This window comes from Pinus tabuliformis, chromosome 8, assembly GCF_031772625.1.
Source record: "Pinus tabuliformis cultivar Carrire ecotype Pingquan chromosome 8, CPIR1, whole genome shotgun sequence".
NCBI classification, from domain to species: Eukaryota; Viridiplantae; Streptophyta; class Pinopsida; order Pinales; family Pinaceae; genus Pinus; species Pinus tabuliformis.
Genome location: NC_142294.1, coordinates 1,617,299,967 through 1,617,315,904, shown reverse-complemented (window position 1 = coordinate 1,617,315,904; position 15,938 = coordinate 1,617,299,967). Strand labels below are relative to the sequence as shown.

Sequence of the window (15,938 nt, the reverse complement as noted above, 5' to 3'; positions counted from 1 at the left end):
TTATCGGGAGCTGTTGAGCCATATATGCCTTCATTAATACTATCGGGCGATTGTTCGGGCAATGAAAACCCACATATGCATGTATTAACGATTATCGGGAGTGGAGGCAAATAGCAGCGATATCGTATCGGAACCCTTAGGGGTGAGAGTGGACGCGATATGCGATTTAGCGTTGATCGTCTGATCTGAAGAAATAATGGACGGCGGAGATCTAATCGGCAATCGACATATCGGAGCGATCGCGTCGGAAGGATCGGGGGATGCGATATGTGACACCGCCGACAGCGCGGAGCCGAAATCTTATAGAGCAGAATATACAACCATATCGGGTCCGCAGAACTCTTGTATCGCATCGGAGCAGCGGAGGTAGCGATCGCCGAAATCATCCGGAGCCGAAATTATATTTGGAGCAGCCTAAAGGAGATCGGGTCCGCAACCCATCAAGACTCGCCAATAAGGAATCCGCCGATATGACGGATCCGAATTCAATTTAGGAAGAAATGTAAGGAGGCATCGGGTCCGCGTTACATCGGAGGAATGGGTCTATTGTTTACAGCAAACGCCGATGCTCATCGGACCCGAAACAATATTAAAGGGAGTCTAAAGCCATATCGGGTCCGCACCTCGTCGGAGGTCTGGGCTTAAGAGTTATTGCGACCGCCGAAATCCGGACCCGCCGATAATTGTAAAGGCGGGTGCATAATAATTGAAGTCCGGCATTTGAATTAGAGCGGGGGTTTATAATGTTTTCCGTGTATTATATGATACATGGCCGCGGGGTTAAGGTATATATTAAAACCTGTGCGATGGTTGATAAAGCCTGTGTGATGGTTGATTAATGGCTCGGGTGGTGGCTTCCGATGGTTGATTATTGATAGAAAGCGCCGAATAAAAGGTGGCTTCCGATGGTCGATTAAAGCGCTCGGTGATGGTTGATTAAAGCGCTCGGTGATGGTTGATTAAAGGCTCGGTTGGTGGCTTCCGATGGTTGATAAAACGCTCGGGTGGTGGCTTCCGATGGGTGATTAAAACGCTCGGGTGGTGGCTTCCGATGGTTGATTAAAACGCTCGGGTGGTGGCTTCCGATGGGTGATTAAACGCCTCCGATAAAGCCTGTAAGGTATTAACCACAGGTCAAGGGCCGAGTTTTATTTAAGAAAGGGGAGTTTGGGTTTTTCTACTCAGATTTTGGAACACTTGTATAGACAGAAGAAGCAAAGGAATGGAAGCCGAAGTGTCAAGCGATCAAGTGAGGAGGAAGCCAAAGAGCCAGCATGTAAGAGGAAACGAATGGACAGGGGCATGGAGCATATAAAAGCAGCAAAAACAGAGAACTGTAGTGGTTGTTCGTGAACGGTATAACCTGAGCATGAGATAGTGAAAGCAGCAGAAGAAAAGGGGGCAGCAGAAGCAGTGGAAGCTGAAAAGAGTGCAGCAGCACACCAGTGTATACCAAAGAGGTTGGAGCCTCAGAATTGAACAGGATTGAAGTCCTTGGGAGTTGGTGCTCCTAAGTCCAAGATTGGTGTCTTGGCAAAATAGAGTTGGTGCTCAGGAGGTTGGAGCCTCACCAAAGTCCAAGTTGGAGCTTGGCAACCAATTGTGACAATCTATTTATTGTATTTATTTTTCTGCACAGTTATATTAATAAAAGCATTTATTCCTGCTGTTCATTTTGTGTTCTGAACATATATGTTTTAACTAGTAAAACAATAGTGAGAAAAAGAAATATTGATTCACCCCCCTCTCAGTATTTCCAACAATTTTCCACCTAAACCTTAATTGGTCGGATCATTTGATTGGTGGAGTATGACGTAAAATCTTTGGAGAGATCTTGACTTGGTTTGACTTGGCCATTTGATCTCTAAGATCTATAGGGAGAACCCCCCATGAGCTAGAGGAGAGATGGCCAAAAGCAAGAGGAGAGTTGGTGAGCTGACAGTGCCCCCCTCTAAGATGTATTGGGTCTCACACTTAGATTTTGGGCTTTATCTCAAGAAGTGTAAGATTTTATTGTGATAGGCCTAACACGGAGATTCAATGCTTACCTCAAACCAACAAAGGAGAGAGTGAGAGAACAAACCCTTGATGTCTCCTTCCAAGCCACAAATTTTCCCCTTAATGGATCAATCTAGTAGTCTTGACTTATCACAATAATGCTTTTGAAAATAAAGAAGAATAACCAAGAAAAAGAGACTCCAGTAGTTGACACCAAAGCTTCATGAAAATAATTACAAAATAGTTACATTATGGCATAATGATCTCCAACAATTCACAACGAGTTGGGAGGAAAGTGAGCTCTCAATTTATAGAATAGGCTTACAACATCTCTCCTCCTTTGCTCCCTAAAAATGTCTATGAAACTTCAAGAAAGATTGACTTTCCTCCAAAAAAGGCTTGGAGAGTAAGTCATTACATGAAAATTTTGATTTACATTACTTAAAGCCCTTAAGATACGTTGACGTCCAACATGGAGAGGCTCGACTTGCTTGAAAAAGGGATCAATTTGCTTTAGAAGTCTAGCATTCTCCTTAGAAATAGCTTGGATTGACTTGAAATAAGTTTCAAAGGCTAAGAGAGGCCCAATGTCTCCCTTTTCTTGCTCGACGTTCACGTGAAATTGACCTTTTTGACCCCAATGACTATCTTGAAGGTGGATGGCTCCATAACTTGGCCTTTATTTTGCTTGCTTTGATGAATTAAGGCTTGATTTCTTCCTTGTAATGCTTGATTATGGTCCTTTAGACTTGACACATCATTTCTTTTGATATTTGTACCTCCATATCGCTTATGTGACTTGCCACATCAACTTATTGACCCCCACGACTGTCATAGGTGAAGTCAGTTGTCTTTTGGAGAAATAAGGTTTCAAAAGGCACTTTGAACAAGGAATTTTGGACACTTTGACTTGGAAATGGCTTGGCTTACCTAGCAAAGTGCAATGGGCCTCTTTCCTTGACTTGGATAATGTGACATGTGCCTCAAGCAGTGCAAAATGCATTGTAAATTGAGATATTGTCATATAAATTGATGAGAACAAAGAAACAAAATCAAAGGTGATACACAAGATAAAATGGTCCACAAGGGGCATAAAATAGGTGTTCTGGACATGAGTGTTTCCACCCTTACATAGTGTTATCACCTTTACATGGCAATAACATAAGTGAGTAACTAAAGGCTCCCATAAATTATGTGTCCAAGTACATCCACCTCCAAGACCTTCAAAGGCCACCCATGGCATTAAATGCTTATCAAGCATGGGAGTTACCACCCACCAGTGGGTAGTCAGTACATAAGTACCATAGACCCAAAGGCAATAAAGATGGGGACTAAAAGGACTAGGCATGACCAATACACATGGGGATTTAGGATACCTCATAGCCAATACTTCTACATATCATCCCACATGGCCTTATGGGGCAAAAATTGCACACATTTGTACCTCTAATGGTGTTGACTCTAGCAAAAAGAAATGTACGGTACACTGCAAAGGATCTAGGGCATAACAAGGTCACTAGCAAATGTGAAGTTTGAAGATGAAACTTTGTTTGATATACTTATGTGCATTTAATTTTAAATATGGTCCACTTTTTATGCTTCAATGAATCCTATGTTCATGCTAGTTGATCTTACTTGATTCCTTGAGCTTGTACTTGATGATGATACAAACATAGTCATGGTCCTTTGGAGGATGTTGTTGATGCTTATCCTACACTTAATGGATGATGATTGCACACCCTTTGGAAGGCCTTCCACTTCACCTTGGACATTGCACACTTGATGATCAGTGTTGGGCTTTTTGATGACTTATCAGCACCAGGTGACACTCCACCCTCAACACCTTGGACATCGCCCATTGGAGTTAGGATGTTGCTCTTATATGATGACATGGTACCCTATTGCATGATGTGGGCTTCATGAGGATGACATTAGACTTGAAAGAGAACTTTTTGACGATGAGGCATGACTTTGATGAGGGCATATGTTGCTTGGACCAATCATTACATCTTTTGATGGAGAGGCATCTCTTTTGAGGATGGCATCATCCTTTGAGACCTTTTCACTTACACAAGTGGTCTTTTTGAGGGAATTTTTCATGTTTTATCATTATATTTACATATTTGACGCTATATTAGAGGTTGAGTTGATGAGCTATCCACCTTGTATCATGAATTCATTATTTTTAAGGGCCTTTAGCCTAATTAGATAACTAAAGCACTTGGTTGTCCTAGTATAAATAGGGGAGCACTTAGCTCATTTGGATGATTTCATATTGGTGAGATATCACTTCTCTTAACATGTCTTTTCTATCTACTCGCTATGGATCAGTAGTTGAGCAACTTGTCTCTTGGGAGAGTTTATGGTATGGATATCACTTCTTTTATGGATGATTATTAGTGAACTTTGATGATACATGCTACTAAATGTGAGTTATCTTTGTTTCATCTTGTGATGGATTAGGGTTATCAAATATGCTCCATGGTTATGTTGTTAATTCTATATCTTAATTCTGTTTAAACAAGGTTTTCATAAAGTTCTTTTGAGGTGACCCAGATTTAGCTCCCTCCCTTTATTTGCCTAAGGAAATTGAAGGAAGCTATGGTTAGAGGATTAAGGGAGACAATTTAGTCTCCCTTGATCTCTTTGAACCCATATCCATCTCTTTTCTTCCAAGGAATTGTTACTCCTAGATTCCATTAGCCCTAGATTGATAAGGCAAAAGTTTTATGTCTTTTGTCAATCCTTGAAACCCTAAAATAATTTTTTACTTGTTCCTAGGTAAATTAGGGTTTATTTATAACAAAATCATATATCAAAGCATTTAAGTTTCCATAGTTGTACATAATGTAATATTATTTCTAGTTATGAACTGTGTGAATTGTCATAAATGTCCAATGTTTTAGGTGGTCACTCCACCCATCATCATAAGGGACATAGGGATTTGTATAATAAAGTGAGAAGAGAGTGCCTGTGTAAAGTAATAAATAAGAAAGAAAACTAGCCATTGAAAGGAGGGGAGAAAATAGCTATTGAGGAATAGGTAAGAAAATAAAAAAATAAAATAAATAGAGAAAACATGAGAAGAAGGGGAGGGAGGAAAAATTAAGAAGGAAGACAAGAACACAAAAATTAAATATTAAAGATGTGAAATTTTTATATCTAAAATATTTTTATTAATATGAAAAATTAATTAGAATTAAAAAAGGGGGATACAAAATTAGATAAAAAAATTAATTTAATTAAATTGAAATTAAATAGGAGAAGAAAAGAGATAAGAGAAATGAAGAGATGAATTAAAACAAAGATGAAAAGTTCATTGAGAGGAGAAGAGAAGGGAAAGGAGAAAAAAGGGGATAAACTATAACAACAGTGAAAGATTCAAGGAAAGAACAAGTGAAGAGGTAAGAAACCCTCAGACAAAGGAGGCAAGGGTTATTGGCTAAGACAATGAATAATCGGTTTCCAAGACTCGCTAAGTTTGTAGTTGTCTTCTCAATTGAAGTTATTGGGGTGCTTTTCAATTTCGATAGCTTCACGAATAATGTGAGTGGAATAATGAGGGGTAATGGTGAGAACTTTGGTTTGGTCAAAATTGATGAGATTTTTCAAGTCATGAGAATGTTCAGTGATATTCCTTTCCTCCACTTTCTTCATATTTAAAGGTGTCTGCAATGAACAAACTGAAGGCACAACTATGTGATCGTCCCCATCCCTGGTCATCGCCAAGTTCCAACATCTTGATGGAGCAATTTGAAAGCTTAGCCTTAAACACTTTCCACCAAAATCCCAAATGCTAATATCAGTTTGTTGATGATACCTTTGTGGTCTAGCCACATGATCGTCCGGCCTTAAATTATTTTCATATCCACCTAAACAACATCTCTCCCCATATCTAGTTCGCTATGTAAATCTACGTAGATAATGCTCTCCCCTTTCTTGACGTTCTCATATTTCGACAATCTGACGAAACCCTTACCAATCAAGTTTACCAGAAAGAGACCCACATTGACAGATACCTTCATGTCCATTCACACAATCACCCAACCCAAAAATCCGTTGTCCTTAAGCCTCTTTCCACCCAAGCCTTTCACATATTTGATCCTCAATTCATTGGAAAAGAGAAAGCCCGTCTTTCTAAAGCTTTCTAGGCTAATAGCTACTCATCCACCCAAATTCACAGAGCTTATCGTCCTACTCACAAAATCAACTAAGCCAACTCCACCCTCCTCTCCCCCCCCATAACCTGCATTTCTCTTCCCTATATTCAAGGCACTATTGACCGTATTTACGAAGTCTAAACAAACAAACAAATTATAAAAACCATTTTCAAACCCTTTAGACCTTTAAAACACCTTTTTAGAACTGCCAAAGATAGATCTAATCCCCTGCTTTGTCGTGGCATTTAGAAAATCCCTTACTGCTATGGAAAATCATATATTGTGCAAAGTTGCAAATAGGTAGATCTTTGAATGCCCGCCTCAAAAAAAACATAACAGACACCAACCATAATCATACCACAAAGTCTGTTATCGTTGAACATTTTCATAACTTGAAACACTTCATCAATTTAGCCCCAAACCAAAGTTCTCGCAATTACCCCTCATTATTCCACTCACATTATTCGTGAAGCTGTCAAAATTGAAAAGCACCCCAATAACTTCAAATGAGAAGACAACTATAAACTCAACAAATCCTAGAAACCGATTATTCACAGTCTTAGCCAATAACCCTTGCTTCCTTTGTCTGAGGGTTTCTTACCTCTTCACTTGTTCTTTCCTTGAATCTTTCACTATTGTTATAGTTTATTCCCTTTTTTCTCCTCTCCCTTCTCTTCTCCTCTCAATGAACTTTTCATCTTTGTTTTAATTCATCCCTTCATTTCTCTTATATCTTTTCTTCTCATGTTTAATTTCAATTTAATTTAATTCAATTAATGATTTTATCTAATTTTGTATCCCCCTTTTTTTAATTTTAATTAATTTTTCATATTAATGAAAATATTTTAGATATAAAAATTTCACAGATTTAATATTTCATTTTTGTGTTCTTGTCTTCCCTCTTAATTTTTCCTGCCTCCCCTTCTTCTGATATTTTCTCTATTTATTTCATTTTATTATTTTCTTACCTATTCCTCAATGGCTATTTTCCCCCTCCTTTCAATGGCTAGTTTTCTTTCTTATTTATTAATTTACACAGGCACTCTCTTCTCACTTTATTATACAACTTCTTATGTCCCTTATGAAGATGGGTGGAGTGGCCACCTAAAACATTGGACATTTCTGACAATTCACACAGTTCATAACTAGAAATAATATTACATTATGTACAATTATGGAAACTTACATGCTTTGATATATGATTTTTTATAATTAAACCCTAATTTACTCTGGAACAAGTAAAAAAATTATTTTAGGGTTTCAAGGATTGAAAAAAGACATAAAACTCATGCCTTATCAATCTAAGGCTAATGGAATCTAGGAGTAACAATTCCTTGGAAGAAAAGAGATGGATATGGGTTCACAGAGATCAAGGGAGACTAAATTGTCTCCCTTAATCCTCTAACCACGGCTTCCTTCAATTTCCCTAAGCAAATAAAGGGAGGGAGCTAAATCTAGGTCACCTCAAAATAACTTTATGAAAACCTTGTTTTAACATAATTAAGATATAGAAATAACAACATAACCATGGTGCATATTTGATAACCCTAATCCATCACAAGATTAAAGAAAGATAACTCACATTTAGTAGCATGTATCATCAAAGTTCACTAATAATCATCCATAGAAGAAGTGATATCCACACCATAAACTATCCCAAGAGACAAGTTGCTCAACTACTGATCCATAGTGAGTAGATAAAAAAGACAAGTTAAGAGAAGTGATATCTCGCCAATATGAAATCATCCAAATGAGCTAAGTGCTCCCCTATTTATACTAGGGAAACCAAGCGCTTTAGCTCTAATTAGGCTAAGTGCTCCCTTCTTTTCATTTCTCTTATCTCTTTTCTTCTCCTCTCTAAGTTCAATTTAATTTAATTTAATTTTAATGAATTATTTTATCTAATTTTGCATCCCCTTTTTTAAATTTTAATTTCTTTCTTTCTTTCTTTCTTATTAATTTTAATTTTAATTTTATTTCAATTAATTTGTCATGTTAATAAAAATCTTTTAGATAAAAAATTTCACATCTTTAATATTTCCTTTTTGTCTTCTTGTCTTCCCTCTTAATTTCCCCCCTCCACTTCTCATATTTTATTTATTTATTTTATTTTGTTATTTCCTTATCTATTCCTAAACAACAATTTTCCCCTCTTTTCAACAACGAATTTTCTTACCTATTTGTTATCTTACCCAAGCACTCTCTTCTCACTTCATTGTACAACTTCTTATGTCCCTAATGATGGGTAGAAAGACCACCCATAACATTTCTGGCAATTCACGCAATTTTTGTTCAAAAATAATATTACAAAATCATATATTTTCAAATTTATTATCTTGGACATTATTGTCCTAACATTAGGATTTGTTTGAAATACATTCAAAAACTAGTTGTCATTTATTATGCATTTTCCAGCCCTAAATTAAGGTTGATGTCCTAGGTTTCAATGTTGTTATATACCTTCTTAACCATATAAATTTGTTATAATTTATTCTCGTGTTTACTCATAATCATAGCCCCTATTTTCCACTTTATTATGATAGTTTCTAGGGCAAAATTTACTACTGTTATAAACTGTTATATTGCTGCAAATTCTGATTTCTTAAGCTAGTTTATGATAGTCACTGGTAGTTTCTTGACTATGTGTGTTTGGAAAACTATTTTGAGCCTCTAGTGGTTGACCTAAGCCTCTAGAAGAGCCATTGGAACCTTTGAACTCAAATCTATAAATTATTCTTAAATCCACTTTAAACCCTAATTGCCTAAACTTACTCTTTGGTGGTAAATCGTTGTAGAACCATTAGGGCACTTAACTTAACTTGGGTTATTTGATCACAAAGATCTACTAGGGAAGGCTCCCTTGTGTTGTATTGTGTCCATTAGTAAAATGAGGGGAGTGGTTGTTGAAGTGACAGTGACCAGTGACACTCCCATTGTTGGACATTGTCTAGGTCACCTAGTGAGGATTTGCCATAGGGTGCTAGATTTTGTTGTAAGATGGCCCATCAAAGGGAGGTGGGTGGAGACAAGGTTCATAAAAGCCAAGGAACAAGGACTCTTTCCCAAGAGAATCCAATATACACTTACGGGAGGATCAATGGAGGCTCAAGAAGACATAAGGGAGTTTAATAATGAGAAAGGAGCTAAGAGGAACTTGCTTCTGAAAAGGGAGAGTGAAGGAACAGAGAAGGGGGAGAGGAAGGGGAGGTGCAGAGAAAAATATCTAACATAAAGAAAAAACAAACATGGGAAGAAGGTATCTTCTCCAAGGAAGTGTGAAGCCCACCAAAGCATAGTGGGTTCAAACCATGAGGAACCACAAAAGATACAAAGTTTGAACTAGCTTGTAACTGTGTTGGGAGATGGTGGAGTCACCAAAAATGTAACAAATAATTTGGGATTATTCAAATGTTATCTTGAGCCACACAGGGTCTAAGGCTAAACATGGGGAAGTGAAATTGCATGTCAAGAAGAGAGACTTCATTTATCTAGGTTGTTCGAATTTTGCATGGTTCAAGGTATTTCACTTCATGCTTCAATACCATTATAAAATAGATGGAAATGGTTTGATTATTCAATTCCTTTCATGTGAGCTTACTTAGCCATTTTAGACTAGTGCATTGAGGGATGGGAAATAGTTTCCATCACATTCTCTAAAAATCTCGAAACAAAATTGGTTCTTCAAACCATTGTCTATAATGAGATTAAAGAATATATTGTTGCCTATAGGTTCATTGATTTCCCTTTGTAAAATAAAATCTAAACTGTGAAAAAGAGTAAGGGAAAGAGGGTTGTTGCAAGTTGAATGAAAATTTGACTTGCCACAAGGGTAAAGAATCCAAATAATAGGTACAGATTACATAAAATAATCAAAGTGATAGGGACCTATTGTGTACTTGTGCTTATGATGGAAAGACAAAAAAATGTTATTATCCTCAAACTCAATTAAATATTGCAAAACAAGTGAAATAATGTGCTATGAGCAAAAGAATATTGTAAAATAAGGAATTTAAAATTAAAATTAAAAAAATAAGAAAGAGATTTAATATCAAACAAAATAAAGAATGAGTATCCCTAAAGTGCCCCTAGAATTGGAAGTATAGATACTCCAACGTGCTATGTCACCTGACACGGGGACACGAGACACGCATGACACAAGGATTTGAGTGTCCGACATAGGCACGTTGACCACTCGAAATAGGACACGTTATATATTATTATTATTATTATTATGATATATATATATATATATATATATATATATTAAAAAATTAGATATTTCTTACACAAATTCTCATTCATGATACAAATTCATTGATTCAAACATAGGTCTTCATCTAGATGTAAGTTTTACAAAGTAACATTATGCGTACAAATACAATTGTGACAGATTCATCAATGATCTAGTAGGAGAAAGACAAGAAATTGCAGTTTTCTCATTAAGTCATCAAAATCAAAATGTGTTACATAAGTAGTAGCAATGCCAATGGAAAATAGAAATAGGCTAATAGAAAATAAAAAACAACTACAAGTACAAGGAAGTAGGTAGCTCATGAGTCATCAATCATCATCATCAAAATCATCATCACTGCCATGGTCACCACTACTCTCCTCTGTTGCATCCTCCTTTGTATCTAATATCATGTCTGCATCTGTTGGTGTGGAGGATGACCCCTCAACAGTGTCACCATCATCAAAAGTGACAGGGTCTAGCACTGGCTCATTAAGATCCAAGTTGGCCAATGCCAACTCAAAACTATTGTCCAAACTCATATCATCAGGAAAGACATCCCACATCTTTGTCTTTCCCTTCAACCACTCATTCCTCTACCTGTAAATAAGACGAATCGCCTCCAAAATGCTCCCAAACCCTTTGTTATTCATTCCCACACACCCACAGCAAGAGAGACAGAGAAAAGTGATGGAGAAATGACCCAAAACTGGCCTTTATGGGACATCAAATCAAGGGATGCGACTGGACACGATCGGAGGACACGTGTCCCACCGAATCGTGTCCGATTCGACCAATTCGGGACACGCATTGGGTTTAGGAAGAATCCGGTTTCTTAGCCAACATGTAATGCATTAGTTCTTTTTATGCATCTTGGTGCAAATATGGTCTTTTTCCTCCACATTGCTCCAAGGCCCAAGTCCTAGAGAATGAGGCCAAGAGGAAGAGGAAATAGGATAGGACGAATGAAGTGGAGGTGTTTAATGATGAAGAGGTGGTGCTATCAGAAGTAAAGTGGTTATCAAAGGGGCATTAGCATGGTGCAAAAGATGTTTGGTTTCTAACCATGAACAAAGAGATGAGGGTGAGAACCTTAAATAAACTTCCATGCAATAGACCATGGTCTTAAGGAAATGGTGGAGAATGTGGATTCTTGGTGCAATGACCTCATTGAATGGAGGTGTCAAGGGCTATCATGGAAGCTTTGGAAGTCCCCAAACCCCTTCTTCACTCATATACATGCAAAATAAAGCAAGGTGTGAAGCAGAGGGGTCATGGACATCAAAAGTCAATTGCAAAACCTATAAACTAAAAGGAGAAGTGAGGCCTTGAAGGTGAGAGTAAAAGCTCCATGAGAAAGGATGTAAAACCTAAGGGAAAGTGGATAAAAAACCCTAAATCAAAATACGTGTGCATAATTTGTTGGGAAGGTCAAGAAAAATGTGCCAACCTTGAAATCTACAAGTGTTTAGCAAAAAATGCCATATAATCCATTAAAAAGAGACAAAAATCAACTATTAGAAACTAGCTAAATAACGTCGTCGTCCTCGTCGTTGTCGTTTATATAATGTATATAATAGGAAATTGATATTATTTAATTTACTACAGTCACCAGAAATTCGCGGTTGTGGGCACGGGCATGATCGCAGGTGCAGCTTGGATTGGCAATTTGCGGCCCTGTAATGGGCGAATCAAGCCAGGCTACCACGTGAACATGCAGAGAAATTTGCCCACAAATTATGAACAATTTGAACTGAGCATTCCTTTAATTATGAATAATAAATTTCTAGGCAATTTAATTCAATTTCTAATTGAAACGTGAATCTTTCTATTCAGCCGAATTTAATAGATGAATTGGTAAAATTGGGTTGATTTCCAATTTAATCATAGAATGAATAATAACCTCTCATCAGCGTTATCACATTTACATTGTAAATAATACTCATAAAATATTAAAAGCCCATTTTATTAAAAAATAAATAAAAACCATATAATATATATATTAAATTCATGAAACTAAAAAAAAAATTAAAAAATGAAAACCAAATTGAAATATATATTTCATAAATGATCAAACTCATAACTACATATGACCTAAATAACCAGGCAAATGACCTGCTGTGTTACTAGAACAGAATCGTTTGTCTTCAAAAACGGCCCAAAAATGGAAACGGAATAGATGACGACATTTGCTATAATTGTTCCCGTTTCTAAAGGTCAAAAACCATTTTTAACTAAACGACTATAATTTATCAGGGCTGTTTCTGGATTTTCAAGTGCCACAAATTATTTTCAATCATTTTCCCTAGGACTTGGGGTCTATCAGAGCATATGTTAAGTCTGCAAACCAAATGTTTTTTTTTATTTTAAATGATATTTTAAAATCTGATTTACCAATCCAAAGACGTCTGATTCTAGTTTTCTGTTGATTTTTGTCACGAAGAAATTAATCATGTTTCCTAAAGCTAGGCCAGAAGATGGGTCAATAGCTTCAGAATAGGTTGCAAATCTTCCAATAAAGTGGAAAGAAGATAAATTCATTTCCACAACAAATTCACTTCCATCCCGGATTTGTTCCATATCCACAACAGAATTTACAATTCTAAGCACGAATGAGCAGATATTTTATGCATAATTTCATAACATTTTTTTCCCTTTTAAATTATCTTGACATTTGATTAGCTTCTTCCCAGTTCCATTTTAGCATATTTGTAATTGTTGAACTTTCTGGAAAATTGTGTCCAATAGTGTTCATCATTCCAATTATTGATTACGGATCATTAACTGTAGTTTATGAAGTGGGTTCTCAGTTTCTCGTTTTCTTTGTGTTAAGTGGTGGGAATTCTATAATCTTTTGTTTCGTGTGGAAGGGAAACCCAAATCGTCAGATATGTTAGGCATTACTTAAGGGGGATTTGATGTGGCTTTTCAGTTGTATTAAATCCATCTGGGCATATTAACTAACCAAAGCCCTATTTAGCTCCTGTTCTACAAAGGAAGCAAACTTGCTTAACCCACCCCTGTGGCTGTGTTTTGGATTCACATTGCTGGTATTAATAGCAAATTAATACGATATTTACATTTTCTAGGTTATACTGATATCAAAATTTAAATATAAATAGGAGATTTATGCTGTTGTTTTTGGTAATTAGGTTGGATTCACATTGCTGGTATTAATAGCAAATTAATACGATATTTACATTTTCTAGGTTATACTGATATCAAAATTTAAATATAAATAGGAGATTTATGCTGTTTTTTTTGGTAATTAGGTTGGATTCACATTGCTGGTATTAATAGCAAATTAATACGATATTTACATTTTCTAGGTTATACTGATATCAAAATTTAAATATAAATAGGAGATTTATGCTGTTTTTTTTGGTAATTAGGTTGAGCCTAGGCCAAGGCCAGCCTAGTAGGATGCTATCATCCAAATAAGTTCAGTTGAGCTTGGATGCCTCTGGGATAGTTTCATTTCCCTATAAGTGGCTTCCATCCTTAACCCCTCCCATGATATTTATGAAACCTGATGAGGATTGAACCCAGTGAGACTAACTGATCTACACTTCATAGATTAATAGAAAATCCATGTTATTGTAAATTTTTAATTGTGTAAATACATCTTAACCTACAAACCAACCAAAGCCCTATTTAAAACCTGTTCTACCAAGTACGCAAACTGCTTGACCCACTCCCTGGACTCTGTTTTGGATTCACATGGCTAGCAAATTAACACTATGTTTATATTGATATTGAAATTTAAATTTAAATAGAAAATCCAATGTGTTTTTAATTCAGCTTGGCGAACAAAAAAAAAGAAATCCACAAAAGGGGCAGTAATGTGTTTCACGCATGATTTTCATATATATATATATGGAAAAGAAAATTTACTATAATTTTAAAATGGAAAATATAAATGAAATCATACGTTCTCTACAATAATGTGAATAGAATCATGCATTAATTCTAACATAAATCTTCGCAATCAGGGCTTTAAGCCATAGGAACCCTAACTTTTTTATTCAAGCAGGAACAGAGGAAAATGAGGGAATATGAATTACTCACCTGTGGAACTGATGCCGAGGTCATAATATATAGAGAATATTCCTGTTAATCCCACTAATTAATCCATTCTGCATCCCATAATAGCACCACTTTCAACAATTGATGAAGACGAAACTGCAGTCAGAAAATAATTAGATGTAATGAATCTTATGATACTCCCGACTCTAATCATCTGTTCAGTTTAACAATAATCTTTCCCATCAACTAGTTTAAAGAAACGAAACCTTCTTATTCGAACAAGAACAGAAGAAAATGGGAGAATGGGCATGACCCACCTTTCCAAGAGATGCTGGGCTCGTAATATAAAGAACATTTGCGGTTAATTCCACTAATTAATATTCAACCAAAGCTGAGATTCAAAACGAAATTATGTTATTATCGATTAATATGTAACATAACATCATAAATATAACAGGACCTAAATTCACAATTACAATAAGCTTTATAGTACCAAATTCTGACGCTATTTCCATGATCTCCGGTTTCCCAGTCATCTGCATTTTTCCAGCGCTGCACCCCCTGTAAAACATTGATAAACATTCGAATTAAAGCCAATATTCAACGCGAAATTGTGCTGTTATTAATTGATCACATGACATAGCATCATAAATAGAGCATGCCCTAAATTTACAAATTGTAATTCGCTTTAGAATAACAAATTCTAATGTCTAATCCAACCCCCGGGGATGGGTTGAGAATACTGTGAATGACTAATACCAAACAGAAAAAAGACTCTGCAACATTCTTCTTTCTTATTCCCATTTCCGGGAGAAAATCTCTAGATGTAAATCAAGAACTCAATCCAACATCCTCTAAATACTTTTAATTAATGAATGTGTTTATGGCTAGCCAGAATCTGGCCAAATAAACATTCACGTTTAAAGAAAATTTGCAGGGCGCTCCCTTGTTCGGAAAAAGTTGATGGAAGAGAACCAGGGCGGACAGAACAGGACACACGGACTGACAATGGAATGAAGGCGGGGCGGCGATGCCGAAAAAATTACCTAGAAAAAATGTCACACGCACGGGCGGGGTGTTAGAGGGCCGAGTATGATAGGATGTGAAAGCAGGTAGGTTGTGTTATATAGTTCGATTACAACGCTCCCTTTGATCTGAACTGAAACTTCAACGGCTATTTCCTTCTCCACTCTGCTTCTTTTTTTAGCTTTTGCGCCTTTTAAATCAAATTGCAGATGGATTTTGTTGCTTTTTGCTTTACTACGCACCATCATTTTCTCCTTGTCAGCATTTTGCTTTTGCGCTACTCAAAAGTACTTATTTGGATAATAAAAGTGGCGTTTATAATTCATAAATTCAATGATTATTTTCTATATTACAACAAAATTAATTATATATAACTAATAAATAAATATACTTATTTTTTATATTTAAATAAATATTTTATTAATAAAATATTTGAAGATTATTATTTTTTAACAATTTCATTACAATTTATATCACAAATTACAATAATTATATAT

The 15,938-nt window shown here is 36.1% G+C and overlaps 1 long non-coding RNA gene across 1 annotated transcript; it reads right to left on the bottom strand.

Moving 5' to 3' along the window:
- Positions 1–14,454: 14,454 nt before the first annotated feature.
- On the bottom strand, positions 14,455–15,681 carry LOC149242263 (uncharacterized). The gene is made up of 4 exons (XR_016245711.1): positions 15,462–15,681; positions 14,909–14,976; positions 14,733–14,806; positions 14,455–14,571 (listed from the first exon to the last, which is right to left on the bottom strand). It is a non-coding gene; the product is annotated as an uncharacterized LOC149242263 (long non-coding RNA).
- Positions 15,682–15,938: the final 257 nt, after the last annotated feature.